Source organism: Felis catus, chromosome E1, assembly GCF_018350175.1.
Source record: "Felis catus isolate Fca126 chromosome E1, F.catus_Fca126_mat1.0, whole genome shotgun sequence".
NCBI lineage: Eukaryota > Metazoa > Chordata > Mammalia > Carnivora > Felidae > Felis > Felis catus.
The window spans coordinates 10,097,851-10,125,521 of NC_058381.1; the positions used below are offsets into that span (position 1 = coordinate 10,097,851).

General features: G+C 47.0%; 1 protein-coding gene and 1 long non-coding RNA gene across 12 annotated transcripts in view; one reads left to right on the top strand and one right to left on the bottom strand.

Moving 5' to 3' along the window:
• The window catches only part of SPECC1 (sperm antigen with calponin homology and coiled-coil domains 1), a 286,113-nt gene that overhangs the window by 202,497 nt on the left and 55,945 nt on the right, over window positions 1-27,671 (bottom strand). The window contains exon 1 of one of the 11 annotated variants that reach the window (XM_006939885.5): window positions 25,379-25,515. The exons of 9 other annotated variants lie outside the window; for them this stretch is intronic. The gene's annotated coding sequence lies outside the window, so the exon portion shown is untranslated. Of the gene's footprint in view, window positions 1-11,304; window positions 11,565-25,378; window positions 25,516-27,671 lie in introns of those variants that run through there. One more of the 11 variants, XM_019817232.3, reaches the window with a different exon arrangement.
• Window positions 10,503-16,002, top strand: LOC109494211. Its single transcript, XR_002148881.3, has 3 exons — window positions 10,503-10,684; window positions 12,838-14,384; window positions 14,482-16,002. It is a non-coding gene; the product is annotated as an uncharacterized LOC109494211 (long non-coding RNA).

Genomic DNA, 27,671 nt, shown 5'->3' on the forward strand with positions numbered 1-27,671 from the left:
AAAGAAAAACACGTATGTCCATAACTTGAACACGCTGAGTGGCGTCGCAGAGTTTCCCCCCACTCCCCCAACTCCACGTTCCCTCTGTTATCGCAGAGAACGGGGGTTCTGAGTGGACTTCAAGATGAGGATTCTATGTTGAAGACGACACCTTTGCATGAGGCTACTTTTTACAACCTCGCAGTGGCTTTTACCAAACTATTGAAAACGTACATGCAATATTATTGATGCTCTGACGTTACAGCAAAAGGACGGCTCCTGGTTGGTCAGGGTATTACTATATTAGCATATGGTATAATACATACTATTATCACACTACAGGATTAGACTGTATACCCACACACTACATATATACCTATCCCCTTAAAACAGGTCAGCTTGGGTTAAGACCTACTATGTCCATAGGGCTTGCAGCTTCAGGGTTAATAATGACACAACCTACCTAATTTTCAAATAGATATAAATGAATTACTTCAAAATTGGAGTTCATAGAAGCGTAGCCGTTTTCTTCTTTTTGGACAAAAATGGGTATCATTTAAAAACTAATGGGAGTGCCTGGGTGACTCACTCAGTTAAGCGTCCAACTTCGACTCAGGTCGCAATCTCACGGTTCATGGGTTCGAGCCCCCCACTGCTATCAGCACAGAGTTCATTTTGCATCCCCTGTCCCCCTCTCTCTCTGCCCCTCCCCTGCTCTCTCTCTCTCTCTCTCTCTCTCTCTCAAATAAATAAACATGAAGACAAATCTTTAGAAAAATAAAGCATTAATGGAGCATATTTTAATTGGTCGGATCTGACATTGGAGCATATTTTAATTGGTCAGATCTGACATTGTAGAGCAGTTACCCGTCCCTAACGAAAACATTTTATGGAAGAAACATGGTGCAAAGTGGCAGGATGTAGTTAAAGGCCTAAGGGGAAAGCCCACATACAAAGTTGTGGAAAGCAGCCTGAGTCTTGTGATCAGCACTCAGGGCTCTCATTCCTGCATGAGGTGTGGCCCGCCGTGTCCTGACCTCCCTGAGCCCGTTTCTTCCATCAGTAGCACGATGGGACAGGAGTAAATGCTCTCTAGGGGCTTATTCAGCTCTAACTCTGCCTCTGCGGATTCTCATGACCAAGGGTGTGACACAGAATACCAAAACCACAGGTGATGCCACATCCTTTCAAAGAAACAAACCAGGAGCGCCTGGATGGCTCAGTCTGTTAAGTGTTAGGATCTCACAGTCGGTGAGTTCGAGCCCCGCATCGGGCTCCGTGCTGACAGTTCAGGGCCTGGAGCCTGCTTCAGATTCTGTGTCTCCCTCTCTCTCTGCCCCTCCCCTGCTCGAGCTCTGTCTCTCTCAAAAATAAATAAACATTAAAAAAAAATTTTTTTTTTAAATAAAATAAACAAACCAGAAAAATGCACTTTAAAAAACACCAGCAGGGGCGCCTGGGTGGCGCAGTCGGTTAAGCGTCCGACTTCAGCCAGGTCACGATCTCGCGGTCCGTGAGTTCGAGCCCCGCATCGGGCTCTGGGCTGATGGCTCAGAGCCTGGAGCCTGTTTCCGATTCTGTGTCTCCCTCTCTCTCTGCCCCTCCCCCGTTCATGCTCTGTCTCTCTCTGTCCCAAAAATAAATAAACGTTGAAAAAAAAATTAAAAAAAAAAAAAAAAAAACACCAGCAGGTGACAGCGAACTCCAGCAGCCACACTCATAGAACCTGGAGGTCTAATTAACGGTCCCTGACAGTTGGTGCCAAGTAGCCCTGGGAGCCTCGCCACATCCCACGAGACCCCATTAGCCACCTAAAACAAAAACAAGAGGCCCCCTCCCCAGCCTAGCTCAGGCTGTGCCCTCTTCCTGTTCTTGTCTCCATTTCCTGGCTGGAGGACGCCATTTCAACCGACAGCACCCCTCCGCCAGGGCCAGCCAGCTTCTCTTCCTACTTAAAGTGATTAGCTCGAGGTGGCATGTGTCCAAGATTCTACCTGGACTCATTCCACCGCCCTACTGTATACCGGCCACGCGAACATGGCTACAGGTGAAAAAATGTATTTAAAGACTTTGCCATTGTTTTCTGCAAGAGTTTCTGAGAAAACTCATCCACGATTTCAGTTGTATGATTAGTTCTGAACCTTAGCAGTCTCAGCTTGGTTTCAGGTATTATGATTACCTTTTTTATTCTGTATTACTTCTTGTGCATTTTATTGACGTTAGCACCAGTTATTTTTTGTTCTTGGCCCACAATTTTTTTTTTTTTAGGTTCATTGATTTATTTAAGTGATCTCCACACCCAGTGTGGGGCTCGAACCCATGACCTCAAGATGAAGAGTCACATGCTCTTCTGAGCGCGTCAGCCAGGCGCCCCTTGACCCACAATTTTTCATGCTGGTTTCCATGGCAACAATGAGTGCGTTCTTGGGTTGACAGCTACACAGTAACTAATTTCATTAGGACTCCCCTCCTTACCGAGCTGACATAGCCTGGGCGGTTCTTGAAGAGAATCACTGAGTGCTTTTTCACCAGTTAGTACAGAACCAACCTGTAACATGTCAGTCTGACTTAGGAAGATGCCTTAAGTGGGGCGCCTGGGTGGCGCAGTTGGTTAAGCGTCCGACTTCAGCCAGGTCACGATCTCGCGGTCTGTGAGTTCGAGCCCCGCGTCGGGCTCTGGGCTGATGGCTCAGAGCCTGGAGCCTGTTTCTGATTCTGTGTCTCCCTCTCTCTCTGCCCCTCTCCCATTCATGCTCTCTCTCTCTCTGTCCCAAAAATAAATAAACGTTGGAAGACGCCTTAAGTAAGATCCCTGTTTGATCAAGGCATCCTTTTACGTTATGATTACAACGACTTTGTAATGACTAACACAGGGCTTACTTTGTGAAAACGTAAGGTGATTCTGCTGTCTTAGTCAAAACTCAAGATCTAAACTCCTCTCTTAGGAGTTGCCCTCTGGCAACAAATATGGCCACCTTCTGGGCAGAGCACCTGGAAAATGTTCAACTCTTTTTCAAAGACTGAGAAGTCACTTGCTCGGAGGCAAAATTCTCAGGGTTATTCCACTTGTATCATTACTCCTTTCTTTATTCTCCTAGAACTCGCTGAACCCAATCAAATTATTTCCAAATGGATGTACCCAGACGGCTTGTCTCATCTGGACCGCTCCTGTCTGCCATGATCTTTTCTTGGCTCCCTTCTCTCGTTTTCCCTGTTATTTCCCCCAGACTAAGCCTTCTGTTTCGACCCATTCACCAGCCAGATTCTTCCCTTCAAATTCCACCTTCTTTCCAAATGCAAAATATACGGGAATGAAATAATTAATGTCCCCTCACACGAACCAGGAAGAGAACCCTGTAGGTAGGGAACGTGCCCGGGATGGGACTCCCAGAGTAGTATCGGGCTCTGTAGGATCAATGCAGCTTCCCAGGGATGGGTGAGAGGGTGAGAGCTGGTGAGAGCTGGCCCAGCCAGACCCAGTGCTGGCTTTGCGCCCTGCTCCCCTTTCTCATGGTTTAGGACATTATTAAACTTCTCCCCGCCCGACATCCTCACCCTGAACCAGTGTCTTCCTAGCGTTCCCCGAGTCTTCCGGAGACTGCCTATCTTCCCTTGCTCTGCCCACCCCCAGCTCTGGGCTCTTCCGGAACAGACTGGGAAGGCTTATGCTCAGAGCTATCCACTGGCAGTGCTTGGCCGGCTTTGGCCCTGCTCTCTGTTCACTTCCAGGAAGACTTCCTGCCGGAAGGGGAGCAGGTGCCCATACGCCCCACACCGAGACTGTTGCAGACTTTCACACGCTCCACTTCTGACACAGGGAACCAGTTAGTTACGGAAACACTGCAGTGACGTGAGAGCAGCTACTCTGTGCCACTCCGAGCCTGGCAAGGCACGGCTAAGTGTTTTTTGTGGGTGTCTCTGTAAATCTCACCATAACCCTATGACGTAGGTAGGTATCACCCCCACTTTACAGATGGAGACACTTTCTTTGGATCAAGGAGGTTAAGCGACTTGCCCAAATCACAGAGTTTATGATGGGGCCAGGATTCAAACCCAGCTCTCATTGGCCCTTTAACGTCAGGGATGGTATGGCCTCTGTGAATAATCTTTGCTCACAAGGAGGACTTTTGAATCCAATGCTCCTGGTCCAAACCCAGTATCGCTGCTTGCTGTGTGAACTCAGGTGTGCCTTTCCAACACTGATTCTCAACATGTTCACCTAATAAAATGGAGTCGTTACGTGCAGATGGAAAGAAAACATGGATGCCGAGGGCCAGGCACACAAAAGGCGCTCAACGACTATAAGCTGCCTTCCCCACAAACACTGTGACTGTGTTCAGTGGAGGGTGGCTCTGCTTTATTATCTCAACATTACACAGCAACGGATCGATTAAATCCATGTCAGTGGCAGGATCCAGACACACTAGACTCAAGGAAAGTGCTCCTCCTGTACACAGAACAGCCACTTTTCATGTGGAAACATGGAAAGAGGGAAAGCAAAGAGGAAAATAAACACTGAGGGCAGACACCCTCCCATCGTGAGAATTGGCCCCAACCTTAATGCAGCCTAGCTTCTGAGAACACAGGTACGAATACCGGGTGATTCACACTTTCCTTCTGGATGCGAGTGAGTGACAGAAAATAAATAGATGAACTCTCGCCAAATACAAGAATTAAAAAAAAAAAAAAGGTTTCCATTGTTAATTCCCTGATTTCTGCAAATCCTCCTGAACCATCTCAAAGGATCAAGCTGATGAAGGAATTACAATTAAATCTAGGAACCCACTCCTGCAGGGGTGGGAAGAGCGTCTTCCTGGGGCTGTTTTCTTTAAATTTTCCAACAGTTTTATTTTCTTACCAAGCTTCTTTCCTTTCCAGAACGGAGTTAAGACTTCTATTTAAACCATAAGTCATAAATTGTGTGGCATAAAGTAGAAAAGAAAAGAGAGGGGGAGTGGGGCGAGAGGGAGGAGGTAGCAGCTATTTTAGGAATATGATTAGGTGTCTGGGTCCCAGGGAAAGTCAGAGCCCAAGCACAGGTCTCCCACTCCCTCAAAACACAAACACTCTGCTGCTTAATCGCTGCCCGCAGAACTTGTGTTGGAAGGGCTGTTTCGGGGCCTCAGATTTATGACCTTTTTAAGGCAAGAGAACAGAAGGGCGATGGGGAAACCATTCTGGACGATCACAAAATAATGAGTGTCTGCGAGTGGGAGAGGCACTGAGGTCTTGACTACAACTACAATAAGCAGCAGGAAGCGGGAAGCCGAAGCATTCAAGTCTGAGAACTAACAAAATAAGAATGTTCACATAGCTCAATCACCAGGGGACTCGGCAGGAAACAGAATGTGAGGGAGGACCACGCTGAAAATATCTAGCTTGGGCTTTTCAGAACATGTGCTGAGTTTGCTCTTGACCTCAACAGTAGTGGCTATCAACTGGGGTGTGTGTGTGTGTGTGTGTGTGTGTGTGTGTGTGTGTGTGTGTGAGTGCGTGGCTCTGCCCTCCAGGGGCAGGGGAGACGTGTTTAGTGGTCACAACTTGGGGTGTGCTACTGGGTAGACCCAGAGATGCTACTCAACATCCAAAGGGCGGCCCCGACAACGAAGAAATGTCTGCCCTGAGATGTCAGCAGTCAAGGTTTAGAAACTCAGTACTACAGGAAGAATGAAGAGTCCTCGGATGCTGGTTCAATTTCCCATCTAACACCAAAATGTTAATGCTGAGAATCTGTCTGGGGAGCAGCCGAGGGAATCCCGGATTTCAGCTGGAGCCACGGGAAACTCTTCAAGGTTTATTATTTCCTGTGGTCTCGGGATGAGAAGTCATCTCTTTGGCCTTAGATTCCTTCCCAGTAAAGAAGGAAAAGGACAGATGTCCATGTAGCATTAGAAGAAAAATGGCACACTGAAATTGATCTTGTCAGCGGAAGTCACTTAAAGAAAACAAGAGCCAAGAAGTAATAAACCAAAATCTAAATAGAAAAGAGCATTTATACATCACTAGCCACACCATCTCAAACCTGAAAAAAAAAACACACACTTCAAAAATGGAGTAAAGAACTTGCAGAAACCATGAAATGCGGCCACAAGGCAGAGATCCATAACAAATAGGGTGTAATCTGAGATAAGACACAGAGGAGGAGTTGAGCCACTGAATATGAAATGCAGGCCCTGGAGAGAGGCTATAAACTGGGAGCTATATTGAGACCAAGAGTTCAGAATCACTGCCTGGGGGCCATCCTTCTGTCTCCAAAGCTGAACCAAGAAGCCAACACCCCAAGGAGTGGATGCCCACTAATCAGTAGTTATTTCCTTACCTATAATGTGGCTTCACATCAAAGAAATAGAGGTGAATGAGGGGCACCTGGGTGGCTCAGTCGGTTGAGCGTCCAACTTCGGCTCAGGTCATGATCTCACAGTTCCTGAGTTCAAGCCCCGCGTGGGGCTCTGTGTTGACAGCTCAGAGCCTGGAGCCACTTTGGATTCTGTGTCTCCCTCTCTCTCTGCCCTTCTCCCCACCCCCAGAAATAAATAAACATTAAAAAAAATTTTTTTTAAGTGAATGAGCTAAAGCAGGAGAAAAGGAGATGGGAACAAAATACTTCAAGAGCTCTTTCTATAGAAATAGTTTAAAAAGATCTATCAAAGGGTAACTAAGAATAAAAACTAAAATGTAGTGCCAGGACCATTCAATAGGGAAGGGCAGTATTTTCAACAAACGGTGCTGGGGAAAACTGGATATCCACATTCAAAAGAATGAATTTGCACCATAAACAAAAGTTAGCCCAAAATGGATCCAAGACCTAAAGGCAAGAGTTGAAATTGTAAAATGCTTAGAAGAAAACACAGGAAAAAACTTTGTGGCATTGGATTTGGCAACGGATTCTTCAACATGGCACCAAAAGCATAGGCAACAAAAGAAAAAACTATAGAAACTGGACTACATCAAAATTTACAACTTATATGCATCAAAGAACACAATCAACAAAGTAAAAAGGCAACTCGTGGAAGGGGAGAAGATACTTGCAAATCACTTATCTGGTGAGAGGTCTGCTATGGACTGAATGATGTCCCCCACTCTCCCCAAATTCATATGTTGAAACCCTAGCCCCCAGTGTTAGTGTATTTGGAGATAGGGCTTTTAGGAGGTAAATTAAAATTAAATGAGGTCACAAGGGTGGGGTCCTCATCTGATAGGATTGATGGTCTTATAAAGGGAACTGAAGAAAGACCTTGTGAGGGCATAGTAAGAAAGCAGCCGTCTACAAACCAGGAAAGAGCCCTCACAAAGAACTAAACAACCAGCATCCTGATCTTGGACTGCCCAGCCTCCAGAACTGGGAGAAATAAATGTCTGTTGTTTAAGCCACTCAGTCTGTAGTATTTTGAAGCAGACAAAAATAGGGCTAATATTCAGAACATATAAAGAACTCCTACTACTCAACAACAAAACCAAACATGATTTAAGACGGACAAAGAACTGGGATAGACATTTCTCCAAAGAAGATATGCATGGCCAATAAGTACATGAAAAGCTGTTCAACATCACTAATCATTAGGGAAATGCACATTAAAATCACGACAAGAGACCGCACCCAACCCATCAGCATCGCTCCTATAAACAACAGCAACAAACACAAACTAACAAGCGTTGGAGAAGATGTAGAGCGATCGGAACCCTTGGGTACTACCGTCGGGAAAGTAGAATGGTGCACCCGCTATGGGAAGCGGTATGGCAATTGCTCAAAAATTAAAAACTAGAATTCTCATATGATTTGTTCAATCCACTTCTGGGTATATTCCCAAATAACTGAAAGCAGGGTCTCAAAAGGATGCTTTACAGCCATGTTCATAGAACAACTACCCACAAGGGCCGAAAGGTGAAAGCAACCCAAGTACATATTGATGGATGCATGGATAAACAAAATGTGGTATATACAACCAGTGGAATAGGATTCAGCCTTATTTTTTTTTCAATGTTTTTTATTTATTTTTGGGACAGAGAGAGACAGAGCATGAATGGGGGAAGGGCAGAGAGAGAGGGAGACACAGAATCCGAAACAGGCTCGAGGCTCTGAGCCATCAGCCCAGAGCCTGACGCGGGGCTCAAACTCACGGACTGCGAGATCATGACCTGGCTGAAGTCGGACGCTTAACCGACTGCGCCACCCAGGCGCCCCGGATTCAGCCTTATTTTTAAGGCAATTTGATACATGCCACAACGCGGATGAACCTTGAGGACGTTAGGCTCGGTGAAACAAGTCAGTCAGAAGAAGATAAATACCGTATGATTCCCCTTACACAGTTAAGTTCATAGAGACAGAACGTAAAATGGTAGCTGCCAAAGTGGGGGGTAGGGGGGAGGAGGCAGGGGAGAATGGGATGGGGGTTACTGGTTAATAGGTATAGAATTCCAGTTTTATGGGGTAAATACAGTTCTGTGGTTGGATGATGCTTAATAACACAAATGTACTTAATAACACGCTGAATTGCACACTTAAAAATGGCTAAGGTGCAGGAGCCAGGGGAGGAAGCTCTTGGCGCCCAGAGACCGAAAGACAGAAGCTTGGCCTTCGCTAGAGAAACGCAACCAACCTGTGGAGACTCATTCGGGAGGGGGCTGGGGCAAGAAACGCTTCAAACTCATCCTCCTTCTCCCTCCAATCTGCTGCTCACTGGCTCCCTGGAAGAGGGAGACCGAGAGGAGACGTGGAGGGGCAAACACTGGAAGCTCAGGACACCCGCCCTGCCCCCTTGGCCTGGCCAACTTCAATGCCACCTTCTGAAGTGAAGTCGAGAATCTCCCCTCTAGAAACTTCTCCCAGTTCAGGGGGCCTCACAAGGGTCTCTGGCCTGTGGGACCTGCCCCCCGGGGGCAGCCTCCTGGCATTTGCCTGTGTGTGGCCGCCCTTGCACAGTGCACAGCACAGACCCCGAACAGCCAGCTCTCCCCTGCCCCGTGACTTCCCCATTTCTATTCTCAGCCTGGCCTTTCTCTCGCTCTCCCAGACTCAAACCCTCAGTGGCATCGTGGGTTCCTCCCTGGGGCTCCAAGCCCACAGCTGTGCAGGCTGGGAGATGGGATGCCTGCCACGTTTCCCCAGCGTGGACCTGGGTAGCAGCTCTTGTTCCTCCTGAAGCCCATCCCTCCCACGGATTCCTGACAGACTTCCAAAAGCTCAGCTGGGGTCATCACTTCCTGCTCAAAACCCTTCATCTTCATTTATTTTTAAGCTACGTGCCGGGCACAACGTTCCGTGATTGCCGGAGATCACTCTCTCGAATGCTCCTGCCTGCCCCATGAGTCAGCTGTTGTCACCCACGCTTTGCAGTCAGCGAGGCCAAGAAATCCGCTAGCTTCCCCGATGCGGAAGCAGGGCTAGATCTCACAAACTGTGAGATCATGACCTGAGCTGAAATCAAGAGCCAGATGCTTAACCCACTGAGCCACCCATGCGTCCCAGGAGCACTCCCTCTTAAGAGGTGTTTTCCTCCTGTTCTTTTGAGTAGCTCTCCCACTCCACCCCACAATTTCCTGTTCATTTCTTCAGAGCCTTCATCACCAAACTAAGACTACCACCGTCATTGATTACCTGCCTCCCTCTGCCACCACGGATGCGCTGTGACAGCAGGGCCTTACCGTCTTTGGGCGTCATGGTGTCTGCAGCATCTACACTGGGGCAGCACGTAGTAGGTGCTCAAGAAACATTTGCTAAAATGCATATTTAGCTTCCGCCTCTCGCTGAAGAAATGTGCGCAAGTATCTTCCCGCCCCTCCCTCGTGAGGCAGCGCGAGCCTCTACAAATGGGTATCATCACTGAGCACAGGTGGAATTCGTGGGCAGATACAAAACAGATCTATAAAGCCATCCCAGTCTTTCTCCCGTGAGACTTAAAATGTCTTTCAACAACTGGGGGAAAAAAAAAACCAATCCCCAAACTGGATTTCAGGATGAAAACCCCGTCGACACGGATAGGGTGCCTTCCGGCATTATTACCTTGAAAATAACATTCGTGTTGATGTTTAAGCGTTTGCATTATAAAAATTCATCTCATTAACTTATAACATGCTTGGGGAAATGGTTCCTAAAATCATGTGGTACCAAACCTCTAAAATCACCTATTGCTTCATTTTGTTTCCTGGGCTTGTTCCTGAAGGGTGGCTGCTTAAATTTTGGGTACGCATCTTAGTTTCCCAGTAATAGCAAATGATACTTTTCCACGTTTATGGTTTAAGATTTCAGATGTCTTCGTTGAAACATAAAAATAAATGAAACTACGTAGATGCTTAGTGGCAGCTGGTGATAACCACAGACTGAGGGACCCAGTAATTTAAAGGCGCAAGTCTACGTGTCTTTGTCTTTTAGCCAACGTTTTTTTTGTGTCTTTGTTCGTAAATGGGGCCCCTAAGTCGGGTGGGACAAGGGGCAAAGCCCCGTGATGTCAGTGACACAGCTTCCAAGGCAACAGGGAAGCCAGTTCTGACTCATTCTGTTCTACTTCCTCTAGAAACAATGCAAGGACGGCAGGGCTCACTGCCCCACCCACCCGACGGAACCCTTGTGCCCTCCACCAACGAGCTTCAGTGCACCTGCCCTACCAAGACCCAGGAGGGAGGGCACAAATCCTTCCCCCGGCACTGCTGAGCATAGGTGCCAAATAGGGACCTTGTGTGACGGCGGCCCCCCTCCACCTGTGGACAGGTAGGCCCCCTCATCACACCCGCCCCCCACCTTTGCTCACTGTACTTTAGCCACGCTGGCCTCCTGCCCAAGAGAAACGTCAGCCGGCAGGAAGCTGGCATCGTCTGCGGGGGCGGCCTCCACGCGCCATGCAGTGCATCGCAAGTGAGACTCCCCAAGAGAAACCACAGAGGGCCATCCTTCAAGTTCCCTTGCTAAGAAAGTGGTTTACCGATTCAAGAGTTGTGGGAGGAGAACCCCACCCGCGCCCCACTTGTGATCAGAGGCCAGAGCGCTGGCTGGGAGCTGTGCCCGCCATGGCAGCCGCGAGCTCCCCAGCTGACGGGGCCCACGAGTTACGCGGCGGGACTTCCCCAAGTGGCTCATTTCCCCTTCGATGCTTTAATCATGACTACGGCATTTCTCTTCCCCCTGAAGATGTGTGTTCACCTGTGCTGGTTTTTCTTCACTCATCCGCGTCTCGCGTCAGGCACGGGGTGCCCTCGGGAGGCCAAGGGAGGGGTTCACCTGACCAGGGCCCACGTTGTCTCGACTAGTTTCTGTCAGCGTGCATTTGTGTTGGGCAGGGTTGGGGGAGATGACCGATTTAAAAAAAAAAAAAGAAAGAAGTAAATTTTGACCTTGGCCTTGGATCTGGTTTCTCTCTTGCTTCTTGATCAACGATGGTATTCTTCCCGGACGTGGCACCTTCGGAGTCTTGTGGTTGCTGACAGACTCACAAAGGACGCCCTTCAGGTTGATGTGGGTCTTTTACGATGATGACATTATTCTGAAAAGGTGGCCCTAAGTCACGAGAGCTCGAAGAGTTCAGAATAGCAGGGTCTCGACTGGATCCCAACCACGTTGAGTGCTGTGGGCCAGCAGGTGTGGTAGGTCAGGAGGCTGGTGAGCGAGGGCCCCTGACTGTCTGAGGAACTGAAGGGCCCGCGGGGATGAGGGAGACAGGCAGGAGTTGGACCATCAAAGTAACACGGAAATCTGAGGGAATTCAAGAAACTCTGAGGTTTCTCTCCCACTGTCTACGGTCTTTGGAGATGTCTTGAATACCCGGTTCTCTGGCACCTCCCAGCCACAAAAAACAAAAACAAAAACAAAAACAAAAAACATGGTGGGATACAACAGGCATCCCGGAAAGTGCCCCGGCAGGGGCAGGGGAGGGAGAAGGGAGAGCTTTGAAGCACCTGAGGCTATTAGCCGGTGGTGTTCACTCCTGGGACCACCGGAAAGAAATGAGGGAAGGAGCGGTACCTGGGTGGCTCAGTAGGTTAAGCGTCCGACTCTTGGTTTCAGCTCAGGTCATAGGTTTGAGCCCCACATGGGGCTGTGTGCTGACAGTGTGGAGCCTGCTTGGGATCCTTGGTCCCCCTCTCTCTCTGCCCCTCCCTTGTTTGGACCATCTGTCTCTCAAAAATCAATCAATCAATAAATTGAAAAAAAGAAACGAGGGGGAAAGACAGAACTTTCCTGGAGCTTGTACAGGTTCAGAAGGGTCAGGGAGCTGATTCTTGCCCGCACAGTCACCCTGGTTGCCCCAGGGTCACGGTGGACACCCCCTCTGAGTAACAGGCAAAGTCTGTCCCTTCGCACAGGCTGTGAGAGTCTGTCATTCCACTGGATTTCCTTATTGTTCCTGGATTAAGTTAAATCATTGAACGTGGCTGATTTCTTGTTTTTTGCATTCCTGAAATATTCTTTTCTACCCCACAGGCTTCAGCTATTTTCCTGTAATGCCAGCTGGCTAATGAAAGCTACTGCTGTGCTTTGTGGGGTTAATTTATTCAGTGCCTGGAATATGCTCTATCTTTCCCCAGCATGAAATGTTTCTGCTGTTGCGTTTTAAATATATACAATAGCTGCAAATATGAGGGATAATGTTGCAGGCTGCCCCTGGGATTACCTTGTCATTACGTGTCCCTTGCACGGTCCCCAGGAGAAAATCTACAGGGAACAGCAGTATAGCCACGGCTCTGTGCTCTGTGCTCCAGGGTGGGAGCTGGAGACAAATGTGGAACAGCCCTGCAGCTGCCCCCTCAGGGTGGGCTTTGTGACAGAGTCAAGTCTGACTTTCAGTGAAGAGAGACAGTCCCCTGTCCCTCAAAAACACAGAGCAAGAGCCGTGTTGTAAAGCTGCCCCCACCTTCTCTTTGTTTCAGCGTAAGGCACATTTCCTGCTGGCCTACTCCTTCCAGGTGCCTAGGGCTCAGACCCAGTACAGCCAATGACTGATCATTTAGTCTTCAGGCCTCCCCAAGGCCACGCCACGCCCAGAACAACGGGCTTCCCACCCCTGTCTGATTCCTGATCGCTGCCTAACTCCTACAGGTCCTTGTAAAACTCGGCTTCCTGCCCCTTGTCCAGGAACAGTCCTGCTTCCCCAGCTCAGTGAGCATCCACAACACCCTGTATGAAAGCCGAACACTCTGCTGACTTGTCTCCTGCCCCCCAACTTCCCAGCCTCGATGACGTTTGAGCAAAGAACTCATTCTCACTCCTCCGTGATCCCACAGCTCTGGGCCCAGCGTCTGGTCCATAAGAAATGGTAGTTGAAGACGAATCATCAACCTAAATGTGAAGCCCAAACAGAACTAGAAAAATACTAGAGGCAAACAGGAGAAAATCTTTGTGATCTTGAGTTTGGCAAAGATCTCTCACATGTAACACCAAAAGCATGGTCCATAAGAGAGAATATTTAAAAAAAAAAAAAAACATGATAAGTTAGACTTCACTGCAATTTAAAACTTCTCTTCAAAAGACATTATCAAGAACATAAAAAGACGAGCCACAGATCGGAAGAAAAGCATCTGGAAAACACGAAACTGGTAAAGGGCTTGCTTCCTGACTTTATAAAGAACTCACCCAACTCAACGGCAACTCCGTAACTCAACTCCGTAAAAGATGGTCAAAGATTCAACACTTTGCCAACGAGGATATTCTCGGGATGGCAAACGAGCACATGAAAAGATGCTCCACGTCATTAGTCGTGAAGTAAATGCAAATTGAAACCACAAGGAGATACTACTACACGCCTAGGAGAATGGCTAGAAAATAAAATAAAATAAAACAATATCGAGTGCAGGGATTTGGAGCAACGGGAACTCTCACTCATTGCCGGTGGAAATGCAAAACGGAATAGAATCTTTGCACAACAGTGCAGCTGTTTCTTATAAAATTGAACCTGCACTAATACAACCCAGTAATCCCACTCCTCAGCCTTTATCCAAGAGAAATGGACACTCGAGTTCACATAAACGTTTGTAATGGGAATGCTTGTAACAGCGTGATTCATAGGCTTGGTTCATAAGAGTGAAAACTTGAAACCACCAGACTGTCCTTTGATGGTGAGTGGATATCACTGTGGTATGTCCACGTGCTGAATGACGTGCAAAAACAACACACGAATTTTAAGTGCATTGTGCTAAGTGAAAGAGGCCAAACTGAAAAGGCTACACATTATAGGATTCCATTTATAGGACATTCTGAAAAAGGCAAGACCATAAGGACAGAAAACAGAGCAGTGGTTACCAGGGCTTGGGACCTCACCCTACATTCCTCTCCAGCTAGTTGCTCATCTGTAGCCTTTATGATATCTTTTATAAGAAACCGGTGGAAGTATATAAATGTTTTCCTGAGTTCTGTGAGTCACTCCAGCAAATTAACTGAACCTGAGGAGGGCGTTGTGGGAACCTCCGATTTATAGCAGGTTGGACTTGTGACTGGCCTGAATTGGGGGTGAAGAGGGAGTGGGAGGAGTCTTGTGGGACTGGGCCTTAACATGTGGGATCTGATACTCTCTCCAGGTAGACGGTGTCAGAACTGAGTGAACTGCTCAATGTGTCGGAAAACACACATCAGAGGGACTGACTATAAAGAGGTACAAGGAAATTTGGGGCGTAAGTTGTGAATCCTGATTGTGGCAGTGGTTGCACACGCATTTGTCAAAGCTCAAGTGGGCTGAATGAATATAATCCAAGGCTTTCCTTGCACTGGCCCAAGCCCACCTTGCCAACCTCATTTCCTCCTCCCCTACTCATGCTTTCCGGACTCCTGTGAAGCTGGCCTTCCGTGGCCCCCAGCAGCATGGGCCTTGCCCACCCCCAGCCTTTTCTCCGGTTTTCTTCGCGTTCCCTTTGCCTGGTCAGCCTTTCCCACCTTTGCCCCCGCTTATACACAAATCTTATCCATCCTTCATGCCCCAGGGCAAATGTTACCTTTTCTTGTAACTGTATTTGATTACCACCACCCCACATGCACAAAAAGCTGGAAGTGATTTGCTATGCCTGTAAATGCCAAGCATCTTATCTGCATCTCTTACATTTCTCACCATTTCTTGTACGATTGTGTACGTATCACGTATCTCCAACTAATTTTAAGTGCCAAGTTTGAGTCACTTTTGCACTTATGCACAGTGTCTAGATCGATGTCTTATATGTGGTAAGTGCTCAGAAATGTTATGTTTGATGAATTAATGAAAAAAATCAATGGCCAGGGTGACCTGTGGCAGCTAAAGTTGGTGTGGTCAGCACCCGGAAAGAATAGTATCACCCAGGAGTCCAGATTAGATGGCCTCTTAGTGATAAGCAAACAGGACTAGGGAGGTTATACCTCCACAACTACTATTCGTATGGTAGTCGCCTGGCCCCCCTACCTGGCTGATCAAGGCTGGTTAAAAACACACATGCCTGGGGTCCTGACTCAGTCCATCAAGGGTGAGTGCTGCTTCTGAATTTTTAATAAACTCCCAGTGTGACTCATCAGTCAAGCTTGGGACTTACCTTCCTAAATGGTCAGAAGGTCAAAGACTCACCTACAGGTAGCCAATAAAAAAATGCAGGCTTTGAGTATCTGTTTAGAGGTACCACACACACACACACACATGCACGCACACACGCACAGGCATGTGGATCATCAAACTGTAATACGTCCATACCCGTCAATAAAAAGGAGTGAACTGCTGACACATAGAACACGGATGAATCTCAGAAGCGTTATGCTGAGTGGAAGAAACCAGACACCAAATACTACAGAGTGTATGGTTCCACTGATCTGAAATTCTAGAAGAAGCAAAAATAAGGTGGAGTGATAGAAACCTGATCCGTGTTTGCTGGGGGCCAGGGCCAGGGGGCAGACAGGCACTGGGAACCTGACTTCCTGTAAAGGGACACAAAGGGAGTTTTAGGGGTGATGGGAATGCTCCGTGGCTTCACTGGAGTGGTGGTTCCAGGGATGTATACATTTAGCAAAAGTCATCAAAGTATACATTCAAGGGGCACCTGGGTGGCTCAGTTGGTTAAGCATCCAACTCTTGGTTTTCAGGTCATGATCCCACAGTTTCGTGGGTTCGAGCCCTGTGTCAGGCTCTGTGCTGGCAGCACAGAGCTTGCTTGGGATTTTCTCTCTCGCCCTTTCTCTCTGCCTCTCCCTCACTCGTGCTGTCTCTCTCAAAATGAATACACTTTAAAAAAAAAAAAGAAAGAAACTTAAAATACAGAGTGCCCATTCAAAATGGAAGCATTCGTTGGGACTCGGAATCCAGGAACCTAATGATGATCCTATCCCTGTCCTTCGCCCCCTATATATCTGGCCAGTCACCGAGTCCTGTCACTTGGACTGCTAAAGGCCTCTTCCCTACACCCAACGGCTCCTTATTTCCACACTTCACATCCTCACGGGTATCAGAATTACTGCTGGTTTCCCTACCTAGAGTCAGGATCACGGCCCCTGTGCCGCTAGCAGGCTTTCTAAAACGCAGCCCGCTCAAGTCCCTCCCCTGCTCAAACCCTCCCACCACCACCCCTTTCAGGATAAGGCCCAAATTCCACATGCCGGGCTTCTTGTACCCTCACACCCACCCCAAGCCCCACCTCTTACCATTCTCGAGCAGGCCCACTGCAGACACCTGTTCCCACAACGGGAGCTCCTCGAAGGCGCCGTGACCCCTGGCAAGTCCGGGCCTTCGCACACGCCATCCCTTCTGGGTGCAACACTCTCCCTGCTCCCTCAGCCTATCCACTCCCATCCACCCTTCAAGGCTCAGCCGAAGCATCCCCGGACCTAGCTAGCTTTCTGCTGGCTCTGATCCGGCACTGGGTGGGACGCCCCTCCTCCAAATGTTGGCATCTGCCACACTGCATCACAGTTGCTACCCTTGGTTTGTCCGTCTCCCCACTGAGGATTCGGGCTGGGTACCATATTTTTCACCTCTGGATAGCCAGCGTCAAGCAGATCTCTGGCACACAGAAGGAGCTCAGTAAGTAAGTAACTAAGTAAGTAAGTATCTCTGGGTATTTCTCTTTTTTTTTTCTTTTTTCTTTATTTGGGGGGGCAGAGAGAGAGAGAGAGAGGGAGGGAGGGAGACAGAAACCCAAGCAGGTTCCGGGCTACCAGTGCAGAACCCAACATGGGGCTGGAACTCAGGAACCATGAGATCATGACCTGAGCCAAAATCAAGAGTCGGGCACTTAATCAACTGAGCCACCCCGGCGCCCGTTTCTGGGTATTTCTAATGACTGCCTGCCTGCCTGCCTGCCTGACTGACTGAATACCAAAGGACAGGGTGTTAGAAGTCTGCTGAAGGGCTATGATGCATGAGAAGGGAAGATGCTTGGGGACAAAGTGGTATTTAAGTTAGACTCTTGTTATGCACTGAACGGAGTCCTCCAATTCATATGTTGAAGTCCTAACCCCCGGAGTACCTCATAATGTGACTACGTTTGGAGACAGGGCCTGAAACGAGGTAAAATGAGGTAGGTCACTGGGGTGAGCCCTACACCCAACGGCTGGTGTCCTCACAAGAGCGGGGAGTTGGGACACAGTGGTACACAGAGGGAAGACCACGTGAGGACACAGGCCGAAGATGGCCGTCCACAAGCCAAGGAGGGGAGGCCTCAGAAGGAACCCACCGGGCCAACACCTGGATCTCAGACTTCTAGCCTCCAGAACGGTGAGGAAATTAACGTCTGCGTTTAAGCCCCCACTCTGCGGTGCTTTATGGCAGAAAGGACCTTCCAGGTGAGAAGCACACCCAAAGGCAAGGGAGGCACGGTTACAGGGTGCGTGCCCTGGAATGGTCTGGTTTGTCAGCAGTGGATGAACGCTGTAGCAAGTAGAGCAAAACGGCCCTGAGACCAATGAGACTGTGGAGGTCCCAAAAGCCAGGTGAAGGCGGCCAGCCTTTCCTCTGCAGGCTGGTGCGTCTCCGCCCGGTGTGACCGGTGTCTGGCTGAAAGCAGCAGCAGGCCGGGCAGGGCTGGAAGCCAAGGCCACTGTGTGTCCCACACTGGTGCATACGAGCCATGGGGCTGCTGTGGCGGCTTTTGGGGACAGCAAACATTTGTTAATTTAAAAGTTCTAGGCGCGCCCGGGTGGCTCGGTCAGTTAAGCGCCGACTTCGGCTCAGGTCGTGGTCTCATGGTTCGTGGGTTCAAGCCCCGTGTCGGGCTCTATGCTGACAGCTCGAAGCCTGGAGCCTGCTTCGGATGCTGTGTCTCCCTCTCTCTCTCTGCCCCTCCCTCACTCGCACTCTGTGTGTGTGTGTGTGTGTGTGTGTGTGTGTGTGTGTGTCTCAAAAATAAATACACATAAAAAATTGGAGAAAAAAAGTTCTATATGTATTTTAACGTGTGACACATAGGACTGAACTGTGGCTCTTTTGTGAAAAGGCAGAGCATTGATCAGGGCAATAAACAATGGGATTCTGCCAACCAGAATGGCCATGTGCCCTTGGCTGTACGGTCACGACATACCCCTGGGTCCTCCTCCGACCTTCACTCATCCCTACCCACAGCTCTCCTTTTAAAACGCAGGTCAGATTCTGTCACTCCCTGCCCTTCACTGCACTGGAATAGCAAAGTCAGGCCCAAAAGGACGGGTGTGAATTCACTTGTTTGCACAAGCAAACGGCTGGGGACTATTTCATTCCTTTGCTCCCTCAACAAACCCTTGCGGGGCACCTGCTGTAGGTCTCAGGGAGGCACCAGCACAGGGACGAGCGAACACGAACATAATCTCTGCTCATGGGGGGATCGTGGTCCCGAGGCGGGGGGGGAGGCTACCATATAGTCTCAATGAGATCACAAAAGATCTCAACTGTGACACTGCTGAAGAGAGCTTACTTGGGGGGGGGGGGGGAGGTATGGCCAAGCCAGGGAGGACAGCCTGAGCAGGCTCCATGAGGCAAAGACAATTCCAGGATAGCCAGCATTAACTAGGTGCAAAGGGGCAGAGAACATCCACAGGCAGAGGGAGCAGCCAGGCAAGGTGGTGGGAAGGAGGTGGCAGGAGGTGGGAAACAAGTGTGAGGGACTCTAAGACCCTGTGGCCGCAGGGATGACCTGAGCAGGAGACAGGGTGGAGAGCAGGGACAGGAGGGGGACCCTCACTTCCCTCACCAGTCAGGTGCCCCCCACCACCACCCTCACCAGCTGCTCAGCAGCCTAAGTCTAGTCACAAAAGCCACTGAGCACTTCCTGGCGTGGGCTCCTGCCGTGAAAGGAGGGCTCCAGGTAGCACAGGAGAAGCCGGAACTCTGGAAACCCTTAAGCTCATCGGTGAGACCAAGAACGGGTCCCCACAGGCAGTAGGTGCTGGAAAGTTCTCCAGCCCCCAGGCTCAATAAAGATTTTTGTTTACAACCCAGACCATCCTCCCAGGATCCTGTCCTTTATCTCCTGAATAAATCCTCCCCAGCGACTGCCCTGACTCTCCCCAGAGGGTGACTACCTGGGCTCTTGTCATTAGAGAAGACTCCTTACTGCAGCACCAGGTGTGGCTCTCAGGGCTCTCAGGGCTCCCAGGCCTGTCTCAGAGGGACCCTCCGCCTCCCTGGCTGTCACGTGTCCCCGGCTTACCTCACTCTTGTCACTGTAAAATAAATAACTGCTCTCCAGTCTCCTCTTTCTCTCTTTCTTTCTCTCTCTCTCTCTCTCTAACCACCCCCCCCCCCCACCTCTCTCTCTCTCTTGCAGTGTCCTTGTCCTGAATTCTACTGGCTAACAAAGTCATCATAGACAAGAGTCACTTTCTACTGGCTAACTATCTAAACCTAATACGGTTCCTTCCAGAAATAGCATCCCTGTGATCAAGGCGACCTCGCAGGCCTTAGAGACCAGGTGACAGAGTTCTGCATTCGTTCCTGGTAAATTTTTTATTGTTGATTTTTGAATTTGGCATTATTTCATTTTCATTGTTTCTCACTCACGGTGAGTCAACAAGTTTCCTTTTAAAATCTGTTAACGATGGCAGGTTTAGGAAATTTAATAAGAAAAGCTGTGGAAAGAGAAAATGTGAGTGACTAAAATCTGGGAAGCGGTGGTCCCAGGGAAAGGAATGAAGAAATGGCAGGAGGAATGGCAAGAAGGGGACGGAATGTGAGAGAAGAACCATTAGGTTCCTAATGGTTGGATGTGGGGGGGAGGTCATGGGGGGGAGTTGGGAGGGGTCCCCACCTGTGCTTTTCTTAGACCAGCCTCCCTCTACTCGCCCCCTCCTGAGCACCCATGTAAATGGGCCTCTCATCTATTATTCTCCTTATTTGGTAGCTTCATAGCAACGCTCATGATCCGTGATGAGTAATTGGCTAGTGGGTTTGCTGCTCCCACGGGGCTGGCACCGTCCCTCTCTGGCTCACCCTGGTCTCTGCGGGGCCTAGAGCACTGCCTGGCTGGGACCAGGCATGGGGTATCTGCCGGGCAAATATCTGGATGAATGGCCATCATGAAGGTTGGATGAGCCTTTTTAAAACAGCGATAAGGAACACAGATGAAAGGAAGGGGAGAGGCATGGTGTGTCGGGGCTGGGGTCTATGAGCCACCCAAGTGGGGACCCCCTGAACGCAGCGTGAAAATAGGGATGGGACAGAACGGGAGCTGCTTAGAGGTCAGAACTCGTCAATGAAGCACCTTTCCCTCTGGGCCTCTTGGGTTGAGTTTTCTCAACAAGTTCCTTGCTTCTTTTCCTAATACATAAGTTAAAACCTGTAAAGAATGTGAAAACACTGCCATTCAAATGTTCACTCTTCCTAAAATTTGTCGTGTACTTTCCCAACTGTAGGCCTCTATACCTGGGGTTCTGCTCCCTAAAATTTTGCCTGTGGGCCTGGAAAAATGCCTGTCTGTCTATCTATCTATGTATCTATCTACCTATCTGTCTAATTTGCACAAATAAGAGACAAATACAGGGGCGCCTGGGTGGCTCAGTATGTTAAGTATCTGTCTTCAGCTCAGGTCATGATCTCGTGGTTTGTGAGTTTGAACCCCGTGTCAGGCTCTGTGCTGACAGCTCAGAGTCTGGAGCCTGCTTTGGATTCTGTGTCTCCCCCTCTCACTCTGCCACTCCCCCGCTCACATTCTGTCTCTCTCAAAAATAAACATTAAAAAAAATTTTTAATAGGCACAGATTTATAGAAGAGTTCAAACATAGAAATGTATGTAGCAGAAGGTGAGAGAGACCTTGCCCTTAATTCTACTTCCCATAGCAAGCAGCTTGATATTATATATCCACTACTTTTTTAAGATGAGTTTTTATATACATGCAAATAAAATTAGGGAGTTTAGATCTCTTAATATAAATAATGAAATTTTACAGGTAGATATGATTATACTGTATATGTTTACTTGAAAACATGTACCGTATTTTTCTGAGATACATTAAAGGTTATTTTATACTTTGGTAATTTGGTAAAATTGTACAAAAAGCTTTATTAGTTCTTGTTCCTTGTATTTGATTGCCTATGCCCATCTCCATACATTCTCCTTGATGCTGGATGCTCTGTTTTCAACTTTTGCCAATCTGTCACAGGGGAAATATTGCATAGTATTCGAATTTGTGTTTCCATGATTCTTTTTTTCTTAAGGTTTATTTATTTATTTTGAGAGACAGCCTGAGTGGGGGAGGGACAGAGAGAGAGGGAGACAGAATCCCAAGCAGGTTCTGCACTGTCATCACAGAGCCTGATGCAGGGCTTGAACTCATGAAACCATGAGATCATGACCTAAGCTGAAACCAAGAGTCGGTCGCTTAACTGACTGAGCCACCCAGGTGCCCCTGTGTTTCCATGATTCTTACTGAGGTTGAACATTATATGTTTACTGGTCAACTGTATTTCTTCTTCTGTGAATTGCTTGTTTATAAAAATAAATATAATTTGCCTATTTACAAATTGTCCTTGCCCATGTTTTCTTTACGTATTTGTCTTTCTCCAATTGATTTGTAGGAATTCTTTTTTTTTAATGTTTATTTATTTTTTTTAATTTATTTTTATATTTATTTTAAGAGAGTGAGAAAAAGCGTATGTGTGCACGCAAGAGCAGGGAAGGGGCAGAGAGAGAGGGAGACAGAGGATCTGAAGGGAGCCCTGCACTGACAGCAGAGAGCCCAATGTGGGGCTCAAACTCACAAACTGTGGAATTACAACCTGAGCCAAAGTTGGACGTTTAACCAACTGAGCCACACAGGCACCCCTGGGAATTCTTTATTTATGATGGGTAGTAATCCTCTGTGGTATGTGTGTTGCATATATCACTCTGTCACTTGCCCGTCTTTCAGTGTATCAGTTCCTTAACGTATAGAGAGTCGAACGTTCTTTCTCTGTCTCCCAAGATTACATGAAAGTTTGTCTTAAGCCATATAGGAAAAGAATGACACATTTGTCTCTATATAAGAAGAAGATATAATATATCTTTGTGTACATAAAATACATATATGTATGCCTCAAATACTTTCCATACGTATCTATACACATCAATTACTGTTTCCAGTGGTTTTCTTTAATTTACCTTTTATTTCCTCACCCTGACAACCCATGGAGTACACACTACCTATCACTATCCCCATACAAGTAAGACTGAGGGACACATAAGTTAGGACTCAGCACCTGCCTCCTGAGCCCACACCCTTAATACTTCATTTGGACTCCACACAACTTATCCTCTCTCTATATCAGAAAAGCAACGGTAATTAATACAATGTGAGAATGGCACAGAAACAGCAACTATAAATAAAACAGATAATATAGAAAAATCTTTTTAAAAAGCTTAAGGCATGAAAAGACAAGACTATAAAATACTAGAGAACACAAAGATTTATCATAAATGATATTGGAAACACTGGCACTATTTTAAGTCAGTCTAAATCCACTTTTCACATCATCCACCAAAGTAAAAACTAGAAGGAAAAAAAAAATCCTTTAAACGAGGATAACATCTCTAAAGTAAGAAGAATCCGGGGGGGGAAATGGACAGTTTGGACTATGTAAAAACGTTAAATGGCTACATTTTTTAAAAATTCATTTTTAAAAAGTAACCGAATAGTCTGGGGAAAAGAACTGCCAAAATTATGGTGAATAAGTCTTATCAAAAACCTATGTAAATCAGCAAAACAAAAAATGAAGCAAGACAGATGAGAAAAACGGGAAGTACAACTTATAAACAAACACGTGAAAAAACCATTTAGCCTAATTATGTTAAAAGAAATGCAACATTACAAAGGGCCTCTGTTTTGCCTATTTTTTAAATGATACTGTCCTTGATGGAATGCGTGAAATCAAACGGGCACTCTCACACAGAGTGCTGATACAAAGTTATGAGTAACATACACCAAGCATCATTACAATAAATGTTCATGCCCGTTTACCTAGTAATCCTATGTCTGAGCATCTATTCTACAGATATGATCCAGAAACCTGGGGAAAATCACATGGCCAAGATAGTTACTGAAGTATTGGGGTTTTTTGTTTTGTTTTTAAGATTTTATTTTTAAGTAATCTGTACCCTCAACCTGGGGCTTGAACTCACAACCTCGGGATCAAGAGTTGCAAGCTCTACTGACCGAGCCATCCAGGCACCCCTAAAGCATTATTCATTACAGCAAGAAAAAAGAAAGAAAGAAGAAAGAAAGAAAGAAAGAAAGAAAGAAAGAAAGAAAGAAAGAAAGAAAGAAAGAAAGAAAGAAAGAAAGAAAGAAAGAAAGAAAGAAAGAAAAAAGCAACCCAATTTTTAAGAACAGGGAATAGTTAAGTAATTTATGGAACAATCACCTACTAGAACATTATACCCCTTAAAAATAATTTTGAAACGAATAACATTTAAAAAACCCTATGCTATAATATCTAGTGGTACAACTACAAAGAAATATAGAAATTTTAAGTTGTTTCAGGGTGTGGGATTGAGTCATGAGTTTCTCTAATTTCTAAATTTACTATGGATTTTAGAAGGACCGAGTCCCAGTCCTAGCTGTACCTCTTCCACCCACCAGTCATTCTCACCTCGCCCCAGTTACAAAACCTTTCTATGCCTCAGTTTCCTTGCCTGTAACAATGAAGATCGTAAATGTACCATTTCATAGGAGTGTTTTGAGAATCGGATGAGACGATACTTGGGAAGAACTTGACTGCCGTACCTCGCACACGTAAGCACTCAGAAATGTTATTTTTATCATATAAAAAAAAAGGGTAACATGTTTGCAGGGGAAAATCATTGAAATGAGGAAGCTATTTCACAGGCAGGGTCTATTTTCATTTGGAAGTTTAGTACGGTTAATTTCGTACTCCCTCTGCTTCTGCGGCTTTTTCCTGCTCAGACTGCTGCTCAGACGACACTTACATGTAAACCCACGTGGTGAAGGGAAGATTAAAGGAAATGAAACCTCTGCTCACAACCAGAACCATGTAAAAATATATAGTCCGTGGAGCTCAGTTGGAAAGGAACAAAAACCGAGCCATGTTGGGGAGTCCTGTAGTAGAAGCAGAGAACGTGTGTCTTTTTTACTTTTCTGTTCTAATGACAGGGAAAAATCACATTGTTTGAGTAAACTTAAAATGTCAACTTCCTGCATGACTGAGCTCAATATTTTAGCTCAGAAACTGGGCTCGGTGGGAAAAGGAGGGGGGGGACCCTAAAAACTTCATTTCTAGAAAATACAGTGGTGAAGAGATGTTTCAAAGTAGCCTGTGCTTTGGCCGGGGCTGGGGCGGGGCCGGGAGTGGTTGGGGGGGGGGGGTTAGTGCAAAATACTGTCTAAACAGAAACCATATAATAAGTAACTTCCTAGAAAAGCCTCTGTCTTTGTCATATCTTTGAAGTTCTGCCATCTAGGCCTCATAAGCACAATGTCTGGCTCAGATATTAAGCACTGGGACATTATCAGGCCCTCTGCAAGATGGGAGGGCGCCCTCCACAGTGCTCATCTTCACGGGGAGAAGGCTCTAGAACCTTCCGGGGGGCTAAGAACCAGTCAAGTGGGTGCTTCTCTCCACAGGACTTCCCACATTAGTGACAAGAATGCACAGAAGTAGCCCTAGTCACCTTAGTTGTGAAAAGAGATCGCCACACTGCTAGCAATTAGTACCCACAGAGAGGGTTTCTTTTCCCAAAAAAATCTACACATTAACTTAAAGTCAGCACTAATCATCCTCACTTTGCAAGATGAAAAACGTGACAGGCAGCGAAAAAAGTCTATTTTTTCAAGATGTCAGAAGATGAGTTTTCAAATTCGTTTTTAGCTCAAAGAAGCAGGTATGTAGCATTAAGTTACCTAGCCCATGAATCACCAAAAAACGTATTAATCACGCCTTCGTTATATCAGGATTCACTGGGTGTGTTAGACATTATACCTAAGGCAGAAGAACCTCTTCCCCCAGATACAGCTATCCTTCTAAGATTTTCCAGCCCCATCTTAAATAATAACCAACTCTGTACTTACTGCAAAGGCTCTCGCTTCTCGCGCCTCCTGGGAGCTGCTGACCTCAATCAGCAAGCCAGCCGCACTATTCTGGGGTCTGGTGCTGGCCAGGGAGGAAAACCACACTCAAGGGGCCCGGGCAGTGAGCATTTGAGCAATGCTTCACTCAGGAAGCAGGCGGTTCTCTGCTCTCCAGGGCTTCTGACGGCCTGGCCTCTCCCCTCTCCCTCTCCCTCTCCCTCCCTCCCTCTGTCTCTCACAATCTCTCTCCCTTTTCTCTCTCTCTCTCTCTGACTCTCATACACACACAGAGTGCAAAATCATTTCTATCCTACTGGTTTCTGAATACTTACTTTGTACCTCTCAAAAACATAATGATTTAAAGATATAGGCACACACACACACACACACACACACACACACACACACACACAAAGATATAGGCTGACAAATTTCTGGTTGTTTCCCGAGATAACCAAACAGAAAAAAAAACAAAAAAAACAACCCAGGCTGTCTTCAAAGGTGAGTTTGCCCTGAAGCCTCAGGGCCCCTCACTTGCCATAACCTGAGGGCTGTAGAATGTTCTAAGGGGGATGGGGAAGTCAGGTTATGATCCAGAAGCATTTCAAAGCTGGCAGCTCTAATGAGAGGACTGAAGCTTGCTCAGAGATAAAGCATCTAAACCTCCAAGCCCCCCTGTCACTTGCTGTAATTTCTTTCTTCATTCTAAAGATCTTCATACCTAATTTTGAACTCCGAGAGCTCCAGAATTATCTGAACATTTTCGCAAAACCTGAGGGCCACGAATCCTACTGCTACAGATGGCCCCGTGATGATGAGATTGCCCGTAACAACATGGAAGAAATTCTGTGGAGGCAAACCAGCAAAGTGTGTTATATCTACGCTCACCAAGAACTGCAGTCATCAGGGCCGGGCTGAGCTTAGTCACTGCTGGAGTTAGCTGGAGTTTAATTGCTATTATACCAGATAATAGGTGTGAAAAGCAGCCCCCTAGCTCTTTCTTGGCAAAGGAAGTTTTCAGAGCCTCGCTGAGGCTGAATGCCACGGGGTGCACTGTAATGCCACACCCCCCATATGCAGACGTTGCCTTTCTAATGACAAATCACAGTAAGGAGCTGTGGTCAGGCAGTTTAGAGCTGGCCTTCCCCTGTAAGAGCTGTTATTACAACTGTGGCCCCGTGCCACTCTGGCAAACACTGCTGCCTTTGGTGGCCCTCCCTCTTTGCCCTAAAGAAATCAAGAGACAATGCACGGGACCTGCTCTCACTGAAGAATATCCATCCTCCTGGGGGTTGGGGGAATAAAGGTACCTAACTCATGGGGTTGGGGGCACCATGGCCCAGACACAGGAGGTGGTAGTGGATGGGACTCTACAAGTGACGAAACTCCAACTCAGCCTCGCTCAAGCAAAATGGCAACTTACTGGCTTGACTAACTGGAAAGTCTAGGGATGAATTCAAGCTGGCTTCAAGCCAGGAGACCTGGAGGTTCAAACGTCATCGGGACTTTCTTTTCATCACCTTTCAGCTCAGCTTCCCTAGGTTCCATTCCTTCAAACAGCGGTGCTCTCAGGATGGGAAAGGCTTTCCTAGAGGGATTCCATGATAAAGATTCCAAGTCTTTAGCATTCAAGACCTTGGGAGAGAGGCACTCCTCAGAAAGGAAGCTTAACATTGACAACACTGTCCAGAAAGACCTGGGTGACTGACAGCCCCACGAGTTATAAGAAGAGCAGTTCCCAAAAGCCAAAAACACACACACACACACACACACACACACACAAAACAAAACAAAACAAAACAAAAAACCCCAAAATGCTACACAGGCAAAAAGATACAAACTAGTGCCTTGGATTAAGCCATTCATGTGATTGTGTCTTACTTCCCCAATTTGATTGTAAATCTATTTATAGAAGGATGTACACAAAGTATTAAGTGTGGTTATCTCTGATATTGTGGGTCATTTATTTTTTAAACTCACACTGTATCTTCTAAACTTTCTAAAAATAGGGGCGCCTGGGTAGTTCAGTCAGTTGGGCATCAGTTCAGCTCAGTCATGGTTTCACTGTGGGTTGGAGCCCCACATCAGACTCTGTGCTGACCGCTCAGAGCCTGGAGCCTGCTTCAGATTCTGTGTCTCCCTCTCTCTCTGCCCCTCCCCTGCTCACACTCTGTCTCTCTCTCTCTCTCGAAAATAAAAATAAAACCTTTAAAAATTTTTAATTTTCTAAAAATAATAAAAATTATTAAATTTTATAATAACACAATACATTTTAAGTTTATTTTTGAGAGAA